Below are 8610 nucleotides of genomic sequence, written 5' to 3' on the forward strand. Positions count from 1 at the left end.
CCAGCCAAGGGTGACCCAGAACAACTGGAACTGCTGGGCAATGTGTTAGGTAGAATACAATATTTTCGGAATGTAAGGCTCCTACTGTAAGTACTACGGGAGGTGTACGGTGAGTAATTACCCCATTGGAAAGCGGACTCCCATCTAAGCCGTGCATGGTGATACACCTATCCAATGGTAACAGTGGAATGCCTAAGGCCTTAGCCCAAATTAAATCCATAAAGTTTCTTGCAGCTCCACTGTCAACAAAAGCCAACACAAAAGAACTGAGGCTGCCAAAGGAAACCTTAACTGGGACTAAAAGAGAGTTATTCGAGGAGATAAGCTGCAGACCTAGGTGAACCCCCTCACAATTCACCTGGTCAAAGCGTTTCCCGACTTGTTCGGACAATTACGAGCAAAATGTCCCTTACCACCACAGTACAAACAAAGACTGGAATTTTGCCTTCTGGCTCTTTCCTCAGGAGACAGCCGGGAGAGACCCATCTGCATGGGCTCCTCGACGTCCTCTGGAATGGAATAAACACAGGGACTAGACCTTACAGATGTTCCTCTTTCAGCCCTCCGCTCTCTGAGGCGACGATCAATCTTTATAGAAAGCTCCATGAGTTTATCGAGAGTCTCAGGAGCGGGGTACTGGAGGAGACTGTCTTTAATAAACTCTGATAAACCGAGGCGAAACTGACTGCGCAGGGCTGGGTCATTCCAGCCACAGTCATTCGACCAACAGCGAAACTCGGTACAATAAACCTCTGCAGGATTTCTACCTTGTTTGAGAGCACGCAGCTGACTTTCCGCGGACGCCTCTCTATCTGGGTCATCATACAAGAGCCCTAAAGACTTAAAGAAAGCGTCTACTGACAACAACGCAGGATCCTCTGCTTTTAAACCAAATGCCCAGGTCTGAGGATCCCCCTGGAGTAAAGAAATAATAATCCCAACCCGCTGAGATTCAGAACCAGAGGAAGTAGGTCTCAAACGAAAATAAAGTTTACAGGATTCTTTAAAATTAAAAAATTATTTTCTATCACCAGAAAAACGGTCAGGCAAATGCATCTTTGGTTCAGGGACTACCTTTGGGGAGGCTCGCAAAAGATCTTCCTGCGACCTCACCCGAAGAGAAAGATCCTGAACCATCTGAGTAAGTTCTTGAATCTGATTGACTAAGAGCTGGCCAGGATTTGGCCCTAAACCTGTCGGATTCATGAGGCCAAAAAACTTTAACAAAAACTGAATGAGAAAAAATTAAACCCTGTTTAATTTTAGTTTTTGGTGTGGCCGGTAATAATGTTATGATTCCAGCACTCTGGTCTGAGGAGATCTTATTGCAAGGACCGGAGCACTGGAACGTAATGCTGGGGAAGGGAGCGGTAATGGAAAATAGCCCCTGGCGCCCTAACTCCGTTGTCTCGCCCGTGCTGTCAGAAATCCCCTGTGAGACTATGGTTGCTTAAACCCATGGCAGCCGCGTTTGAAGGGCGGATTATGTCTGCCCAACTCCGATGTCCCCTCAGGTCTTAATGGGAGACAAAGGGAAATCCGAGACAGGGTGATAACAAGGGGCCCTCTGACTAAACAACCAGGCCAGGGGCTACAAGCTAACTGGAAACTAGAATATGTGCGGAAAAAACGCCCGGGAAAAGGACAACCAAAATATCCACTTGTCCACTCTCCTACCCGGCACCGCCGAGTTCCGGAGAGGACTTGTGGAAGCGGAACCCTCCGCAAATGCTCCGAAACAGAATATAAAGATAAAGTGGCTGAGCCGCAACACACGGCAGAGCCGCAACTCACGAACACCACTCGATATTCTCTGGTGATTGTTGAGGACTACAGGGGACCAAACGACTTCTTGGGATGAGATGACAACTCCAAGATACAGGACTTCTGAGGACAGGAATGACCGGACACAGCAGGACTGGAACAGACGTTCAGCAAACCAAAACAGCATGCAGGAAGCTATTACCGGCGTCTGTGTGAAGCACCGAAGAGGTATTTAGCAGGGAGTCCTCCAATCAGATGTTCGGAGCCTGATTAACAAACATGCCGTGCAGCTGGCTTGCTGCACGAGCAGAAGACAAATGTGTGAGTGTTTTAACTTGATTAGATTGATCCTTCAACGGGGAGCGCGGTCCGCCCGTGGCGTCCCCGTTGCTAGGGTCCAGGCGGCTCAGTGTTGCTAGGGAGCCGGCGGCTAAGCGCGCACGGCGTCCCAGCGTTGCTAGGGACCCGGCGGCTCGCACGCCTGGCGTCCCTAGTTGCTAGGTGCCGGGCCGCGAGGAAATCGCGGACCACGGCGCCTAACAAGACCGGCGATTGTGTCGGCATGGGTTTATAGCGCTGTGGCAGCGTGGACAGGTACCTTATCAGCAGAGATTGAGACCCTAGTATGTATATATATATATATATATATATATATATCTCAAGAAATAGTATATCTCTGTGGAGCGCACTTAATGACTGAAATAAATATATTTATGTATAATACAATTTAATATGGTTATATTGGTTTCTGACAAAAAGAGGATGACATCACAGAAACACCCTTTAAACTTTAAAACATCTATTGCTTTTTATTGCTAAAATAATTAAATTTCAATACTGATAAAAAATTATGTACACTTTTACAATGTGTTATTGTTCATTACTGCCAAAAAAATTGAATAACAACTTTTCCAAACAATAAAAGATTTTTTCACTCAACGCGTTTCGTCGTATGTCGACTTCTTCAGGAGTGTTTTCTTTAGGGTGTGATCAAAAGTAAGTAAAAAGTAAAAAAACAAGTATAAATAAAAATATGAAACAAAGAGGAATACTAAAATATATATATATATATATATATATATATGAAGAAGAATATGCACAAAAAATATATCTATGTCCAATTTAGCTAACATTGTAATGATTTGATTTATTGGTCTAATAAGACAATTGTTTAACTGGTTATCAAATAAAAAATCAATTCACAATATCAATGTCAAAATTAGCTGGCATTGTACGGACTTAATTTATTAAAGCAATTATCCATCTAGATACCAACATTAATAAAAATTTAAAATTAATTCATAACAATTAATTTGCTGATGGCTGTTTTGATGAATGACTCCACAGTAAATAAATATGGTATTACTTACTTATGAAAAGGTAATTAATTAATTTGAAACAGCTGTATTTTCACAAAATTATAATCCATATTTTACCTATTTGAAAATAGAAAAAACTGAAATTATAATAATTACAATAGAAATAGTATTATTTTCTTTTAATAATTTGAACCATAATACTTACTAAGAATTATTATGTATAATTAACTTCCATAGTTTTGTAGTATTTAATGAATCTTCCTATTTGCGACCATCCTACAATAAGATATATATATATATATAATGATGTACATATATAAGTAGAATTATTTATTTCCTCCCAAATCGGATAAAGATACTCACTGATGGTTAATATTAATCTTCCAAAGGCTTGTAATTAATTTGTCCATTTTTATTTAATTTACCTAATAAAAAAAAAAACATAAAAATAATATAAACATCCCAGTTTTTAGTTTAAAACAATAAATGATTAGTTGGATATTGTAATAGAACTTACCTACAATACTTTCATATGTCCAAAAAATATATATGAGGATCCGGCAATGGGATAAATAATATTAAGCTTCTTTTATTTCCCTAATAAAGAGTGATAAAAACACTCAATATTCTGGATAGAACGTCTTGTAACAAGATTTTAAAGAAATAGCCATTATAGCTTACCAGCAGCTCTCCTTGTGTGTCCTCATACACAGAGATCCAAAAGTGGAATGAGAGCAGAGTTCAAAAACCTCCCTATTTAAGCACCCAAGCTAATTACATCACTTCCTCATCCCACTAAATTGATTGTGTAATTGTGATAATTGAGAGCAGAGTTCAAAAAATCTCCCTATTTAAGCACCTTAGCTAATTCCAACATTTCCTCATCCCACTAAATTGATTGTGTAATTGATAAGATTAAATGATTGTTTATTATTTTATTTTAATCTCTATTAAAAAATGCTATATTTAAGTTCCCATCCTAATTAATATTATCTACAGAGGCCCAATGTTAATCAAGCATACCTATTTAATACTTGTTCACCAGAGCTATACTGACAGGATAATTGATAATAAAGAGGTTTAACAAGCGCTGTCTGTGTGCGCTGTAAGCCTCCTTACGGAGGGCGTGACGTCAACACACACGTTTGTTGCTAAGCAATGAGGCATAACAAGCGCTATCTATATGCGCTGCATGTTTCCATTGCTCCGGGCGTCCCATCCGTCACTAGGCAAGGCTTGGTAACTATAAACCCAAGCCTCGTTTGGAGTAGAAAGGACGTCCATACGTCATCACGCACGTACCGTCACTAGGCAACGCGTGATAACGAGACTTGTATTGGTATAAGTATACCGAGCCTCGTTCTCAATAGAAATGATAGGTGCATCCTGTATCTTAGCAACGCGCTTTAATATATAAATACATGCATCTGGTTTCCCAGCAATACGTTCTAATTGCTGAGAAACTTAATTGTAAATAACACCAATTTATATATAGAGACTCCTGATGTATCACCCGACTTTATGTGATCTTAAACAGTGTACCTTGCTAATCAACCCATGTTATTTTAGTTTCTTTAATGAAAATTATTCCTAATGATGTTTTATGATGGTCTTAATAATAATAATAAGGGGGATAGAAAAAATGGTATTACGGCATTACAAAAAAGTAAATATATAAAAAGTGAATAAAAAAAAAAAATTATATATATAATAGTGCCCTCGTATTTTGTGGACAAGGTGCAGAGCAATGAAGTCCAATAAGGACCTAATTGCCTAGCACTATACCTAATTAATAACATAAATAGTTACAGTATTATCCTAAGTGGTTGGTAAATATTCCTATGTATTATAATATATCATAAGTGTCTTATGAAAAGATTAATGGTTAAATCTAATAGTGCCCTTAGTGAACAAAGTGCTGAGCAATAAAATCAAAATAAAGACCCAGTTGTCTAGCACTAAACCTAATTACTAACATAATTGGTTAAATATTAACCTAAAGTGGTTGATCAAAATATTCCTATATGAAAAAAATAAAAATAAATCCAGTAATATTACCCCAATTATGAATAAAGATTTATTAATCCTATTTACTTCCCCCCCCCCTTACTTACTACCTTTTACCCCCCCCCCCCCTATATAGGAGTCTTTCAAAAAAACATATATCTAACATTAACATCAGCCTATGGATACAGAAAACTGATGTATATTTTTAACAAAGATGATGAAATTTCCTTTTAATTAGCCAAATAAACACATACATAATCATATATTGGAATACAGTAGTCAAGAGTTGACCTGCAAATTAACTTAGAGATGACATATCTATAGAAATGAAACAATATTTTCATGGGAGACTGGGAACACAATTTCATCTATGATACTAATTGAGAGGTAGATCACATAGCACTATATAAGAGATACATTGACGACCTCATTATTATTTGGATAGGAGATCATACTAGTATACACAGTTTCATAGAATATATCAATACGAATAACTATAATTTAAAATTCACTCATAAAACAGATGATGAAAAAATTGATTATTTGGATTTGATATTAAAAGGTTCCATTTCAGGAAAAATAGAAACTTCTACCTTTTTTAAAGACACGGATATGAATAGTTACATCCCGGTTGATAGTTGTCATCTCCCTATTTGGAAATACAATGTCCCATTCGGACAATTTCTTAGAATTAGAAGAAACTGTAGTGAAGACTCTAGTTATTGGGTACAATCAGACAAATTAGCTAAAAGATTTCAGGAAAGAGGATATTGTAAAGAAAAAATAGAGGAAGCTAGATTGAAGGCATTTGGCAAAAATAGATTAGAGCTACTTAAACCTAATAACAAGAATGATCAAGTACCTATTAATAATAGACCTTTCATTACTCAATTTAACAAAGAACACTTTCAAATTAGAAGGATCATTGAAAACAACTGGTCCATTTTACAAAGGGACCCTATTTTAGGACCACATTTAGCTCAGAGACCTACCCTTATATTCCGAAAAGCAACAAACCTCAAGGATATGATAGCTCCTAGTAATTTAAGAACATTTGATAAATCTAGTCCTAAATCAGGGAATTTTCTAAAACATTCTGGATGTTTTCCATGCACAAAATGCATTTGTTGTAAGTTTATCGAAAAATCACCTGTAATTTATGATCAACTTAGCAAAAGATCATTTAATTTAAAAGGGGCTCATACCTGCAACTCCACATTTGTCATCTATAGAATTATTTGCGGATGTGGGAAAGCGTATATAGGAAAAACCAAACGGATGATTAAGATACGAATCCAAGAGCATCTGAGGAATATTAAAAATAAAATTAACACACATAGTGTACCGAGACACTTTACAGAAGCCCATAATTCTGATACCAAAAGCTTTAAATTTACTATATTGGAACACATCACTGAAAGCGATCGAGGTGGCAGTAGAGAGTTACAATTATCTAAAAGAGAATCCTATTGGATTTTTACATTAAACACTCTCATTCCATTTGGAATGAATGAAGGGATTGATATCGTTTCATTTCTATAGATATGTCATCTCTAAGTTAATTTGCAGGTCAACTCTTGACTACTGTATTCCAATATATGATTATGTATGTGTTTATTTGGCTAATTAAATGGAAATTTCATCATCTTTGTTAAAAATATACATCAGTTTTCTGTATCCATAGGCTGATGTTAATGTTAGATGTATGTTTTTTTTGAAAGACTCCTATATAGGGGTGGGGGTGGGGGTAAAAGGTAGTAAGTAAGGGGGGGAAGTAAATAGGATTAATAAATCTTTATTCATAATTGGGGTAATATTACTGGATTTTTTTTTTTTCATATAGGAATATTTTGATCAACCACTTTAGGTTAATATTTTAACCAATTATGTTAGTAATTAGGTTTAGTGCTAGACAACTGGGTCTTTATTTTGATTTTATTGCTCAGCACTTTGTTCACTAAGGGCACTATTAGATTTAACTATTAATCTTTTCATAAGACACTTATGATATATTATAATACATAGGAATATTTACCAACCACTTAGGATAATACTGTAACTATTTATGTTATTAATTAGGTATAGTGCTAGGCAATTAGGTCCTTATTGGACTTCATTGCTCTGCACCTTGTCCACAAAATACGAGGGCACTATTATATATATCATTTTTTTTTTAATATTCACTTTTTATATATTTACTTTTTTGTAATGCCGTAATACCATTTTTTCTATCCCCCTTATTATTATTATTAAGACCATCATAAAACATCATTAGGAATAATTTTCATTAAAGAAACTAAAATAACATGGGTTGATTAGCAAGGTACACTGTTTAAGATCACATAAAGTCGGGTGATACATCAGGAGTCTCTATATATAAATTGGTGTTATTTACAATTAAGTTTCTCAGCAATTAGAACGTATTGCTGGGAAACCAGATGCATGTATTTATATATTAAAGCGCGTTGCTAAGATACAGGATGCACCTATCATTTCTATTGAGAACGAGGCTCGGTATACTTATACCAATACAAGTCTCGTTATCACGCGTTGCCTAGTGACGGTACGTGCGTGATGACGTATGGACGTCATTTCTACTCCAAACGAGGCTTGGGTTTATAGTTACCAAGCCTTGCCTAGTGACGGATGGGACGCCCGGAGCAATGGAAACATGCAGCGCATATAGATAGCGCTTGTTATGCCTCATTGCTTAGCAACAAACGTGTGTGTTGACGTCACGCCCTCCGTAAGGAGGCTTACAGCGCACACAGACAGCGCTTGTTAAACCTCTTTATTATCAATTATCCTGTCAGTATAGCTCTGGTGAACAAGTATTAAATAGGTGTTAGGGTCTCCTGCCCTGTGCTGCCACGTCGTCATGGCAACCGGGAGACAAGTGCTAGCGGAGTAACCTGAGCGCAGCTGATACTCCGGTTCGGGTCTTTTGTTGTGCAGTGGTTATAGGCTCTGTGCATGGCAGGGGATCCGGTGCTGGTTTTGGTGCTCACAGTCTGTGAGGTCTGAGTGGGGCGTGGACAGCACCTGCTTTATAAGGCCTCTTTTCAGGGTAAGCAGATGCTGCTGAATCTTTGTTGGTTAGTCAGTTTCTGAAAGTTAGCCAGTACTGTGTAGCTTTGTATTTGTTTGTTGCTTACTGCATATAGGCCTGGGGATTTGGTATTACACTCTGCCAATCCAGACCTAGCAGTAAGACTGGAGTCAGTCGTTTTGCTTGCTGGGGTTCTGTTACTACTCTGTGAACTTAGCAAGTTTGCGGCTGTATTCTAAGACTTGCCTGTCTAATCCTGTCTCACTGTGCTAGGTGTCAGGGGTCAGTTTAGTGGCAGTAAACCGAACCTGTGCACTGCAAGTGAGAATTAGGCTTGTGGAGAATCTCCTTGTGTCTATCATTCCATCTCTGACCAAGGAGTTTACTGCCACACCCGTTGGTAACCCTTTAGGGTTTTGCTGTTGCCCTTAGCAACAGCATTTCGGGTTTTCTATGTATTAAAACACAACA

General features: G+C 37.6%; 1 long non-coding RNA gene across 1 annotated transcript; it reads right to left on the bottom strand.

The window, feature by feature from the left end:
- Positions 1-2548: 2548 nt before the first annotated feature.
- Positions 2549-3849, bottom strand: LOC134956835 (uncharacterized). Its single transcript, XR_010186219.1, has 6 exons — positions 3765-3849; positions 3601-3680; positions 3447-3508; positions 3289-3359; positions 3135-3200; positions 2549-2741 (listed from the first exon to the last, which is right to left on the bottom strand). It is a non-coding gene; the product is annotated as an uncharacterized LOC134956835 (long non-coding RNA).
- Positions 3850-8610: the final 4761 nt, after the last annotated feature.

This window comes from Pseudophryne corroboree, chromosome 9 (assembly GCF_028390025.1).
Source record: "Pseudophryne corroboree isolate aPseCor3 chromosome 9, aPseCor3.hap2, whole genome shotgun sequence".
Lineage (NCBI taxonomy): Eukaryota > Metazoa > Chordata > Amphibia > Anura > Myobatrachidae > Pseudophryne > Pseudophryne corroboree.